Here is a 3,167-nt window from a genome sequence, read left to right as displayed (position 1 = left end):
AGAACAAACACGCAGGGAGGATTTGCAGAAACTGTACATGTTCATTGCAAGCGTGTATAGGCCATTAATATAAGGGAACGTGCTATTGCACTTGTAACTGTGTCATTCCACCATGGTAACTGAACAGTTTTGTGTGAAATAGCAATTCCCCGTATTAAACCTTATTTGCACACTAGTTTTTAAAGTAACAAATAATCTCGCTTCCTGCTTGGATGGATGGCATCCCTGCTCCTCGTAGAGAATGTTGATCCAAGTCATTTCGATGTTCGTTTTACTAATATGCAAGTGAGTCCAGTGCTGCGGAGGTATACCCCTGAGATTGGGAGCCATCTTCCAGCAGTTTTCCAAAATGTATCCATAAACAGCTCCAACTCTATCCTATAAACTAACATCTAAATTATGTTTTGTTGAAAGAAATGGGTTCTGGGTCCTGTTGACTTGGGTTGCAGTTAACCAGCTAACCTAAACTCTTACAAACTGTAATGGGGTCCCGGGACACGTGACACCACACTCCAGTTTGACAGCGCACCCACTGGCCCAGGCTAGGGTGTTGCAGGAAGTCAGGTTGCTTCAAAGTCTTCCCGCTTGCTCTGTTTCGGTCAGGTCCGCAGAGGGCACCTGCTCGCAGGCTGTGTGCAGGCACCTTGGGCTTTGCCACCCCTGCCCCCTGCTTTCTCGTCTGAATGTCCCCGAGCACCAGGCCTCATGGCTTGCTTCTGACTCCACTGTACCCTTGTGGCAGCAGAGCTGTACTTGCTGTGCACTCGCAGAGCCTGGTGCAGGGCTTCTGCTCACGAGATAGACATTTATGCAAACCCTCCCGACAGGCAGGTACAGGGCTGGCTGCCCCCAGCACTTGAGTGAAGGCTCTTGGTAAACATGTGCCAGGGAGGGCTGTGATGGGGGGGTGGGTACTGACCTACAGTGGGGAAGGGGGTGGGTCATTGGAGGCTTCACAGAGGAGGGGACACAGCTAAGTTTGGAAAGAGGGAGGGGTGGTGTGCCCAGAAGCAGGAGGTGTAGAACAGCATCATGGGCTTGGGATCTAGAGGGAGAGGATCCGTGGTCCCCAGAGTAATGGTCCACAGAGATGTCTGTCCTAATCCCTTGGAAGCCGTGACTATGTTACTTACCTGGCAGGGGACTTGGCAGGTGTGATTAAGTTCAGGATCCCTAGACGGGGAGATTATGCAGTGTTACTGAGGTGGACCCATTGTAATCACAGGGTCCTTAACCCTTGAAAGAGGGAGGTTGGAGTGGCGTGATGTGAGAAGGCCATCTGGCATTGAAGATGAAGCTGGAAAAGGCCAGGAAGCAGATTCTCCCCTCGAACCTCCAAAAGGAGCCAGCCCTGCTGACACATTGATTTTAGCCCAGTGAGGCCAATTTTGGACTTGTGACCTCCAAAACTATAAAAGAATAAGTGTGTGGTGTTTAAGCCAGTAAGTTTGTGGTAATTTGTTCAGCAGCCAACAAAACTAATAAGGATCCAAGAAGGTGGGTAAGAAGCAGTAGGTGGGTGTCCAGTAAACTGGCCTTGAACCTTAGAGAGCCGCGTAGAGACTGGGAGAGCTTGGCAGCTACCCCTCCCTGGGCCAGGCCCCTGGACGTGAGGGCTGTGTCTGTATCAACTCATTGGCTCCTTACCACAACTCTGAGGTAGATGCAGCATCATCCCCATTTTATATCTGAGTGAAACAAGGCGCTGAGCAAGTTAAATAACTTCCCCAGTGTTGGTGGCAGCGGTGGGATTTGAACCCAAGCCATGTGGCTTCACAGAAATTTGCGTCTCATCATAGTCAGTGGACACTATTTGTCGTGAAGACGTTGTTACTGCTTTTTAATTTAAACCGCTGCCTTCTCCCGCATTTCTTATCTCACTGCCCCAAGTGGCAAAGCTGCAGTTGGGCTCCTCATTCTGAAGATTTTTGTGTGGCTCACCACATGCTTTGAATATAGAAAGTAGCTCACTGCTGAAATCAGCCGGGGCCACCTTATACTTTAGCAAGTGGAATGTGGTGGCAGAGGCAAAATAGATGTGTTTTTAAAGGTAGATGCCTCCCTTCTTTGAGAATCAGGTATTCAGTAATGTGATCCTAAGCTGAAATGAATCATCCCTAAAGCAAACCATTCAGGGCTCTGGGCATATGGAGAGATTTAAACTTGAGAAGGCTCGAGCCTCGTCTGCCAGGGCTCAGGGCGAAAGCATACTGCATTTCAGAGGCCCAAGTTCTGTGGAGCTACAGGGTCAGACCTCAAGGCACCTTGTCTACTCAGGTCCTCCTGTCACCTCACCCTCATGACCCTGCATCTGCACACGAGCAAACTGAGGCTCCTCCAAGCCACACAGATGGCACCAGCCTGACTGTACCCCTGCTGTGTCTTGAAGTCCTGACCAGCTGCATTCCTCTCCTCCCTGTCGCCTAAATCATCTGTTTCTTTCTTAAGACAGCAGCTTTCACAAGGTGGAAGGAAAACAGGGTCGGAGGTGCCAAAGCCCGGGATTGCTCAGCTGGGCAGGGGTTGAAAGAAATGAGGTCCTAAGAGGCCAGCCAGTCTCCTCGCTTCACTGACTTCCAGCTAGTTGCATGGTGGTGTTTCTGTGGCACGTGCAGAATATCTTCCTTCTGGGCTTCTTTCCTTGACAGTGAGTTTTAAAACATGAGAGTGATTCATACATACAACTTTAACAAACTGCTAATGCATTCATCGCTGGCTTGGCAAAATTGAGACCTTCAAGCCAGTGGATTTGGGGTGTCTGGAGAAGATGCAAATAAGCGAGGTAACTCTTGGGCATCCTAGTAGGGGGGACGACCCAGAATGCAAATGATCCGTAGAGGTGACTAGTTCAGCTTCAAGATGTGCGGCGGCCAGCCACACAGATTCACACATTGCCATGCACGGTAAGGACAGGCAGTCCTGGTGGTGGCTGTGATGGTTGTGGGCTCCTGCAGGATGCCCAGGTCGTGGGGATTGTGATGTTACAGGCATGGTCCCTGGGAGCTGTCAAAAGTCTTCAGAATTATTCTCAAGTTGGTCATTAATTACCTTGAGGGCTACGGGGGAGAGGGAAAATTAGTACTACAAATCTGGAAGTTTTCTGTTATAGCCGGTATTTCCTTGGGAATCAGAGGCTATTATTTGAGATTTCTATTTTGATGAAGTTA

The sequence above is a fragment of the Lipotes vexillifer genome, unplaced genomic scaffold (genome assembly GCF_000442215.2).
Source record: "Lipotes vexillifer unplaced genomic scaffold, Lipotes_vexillifer_v1.1 scaffold1120, whole genome shotgun sequence".
Taxonomy (NCBI): Eukaryota; Metazoa; Chordata; class Mammalia; order Artiodactyla; family Lipotidae; genus Lipotes; species Lipotes vexillifer.
This window is presented reverse-complemented; position numbering follows the sequence as displayed.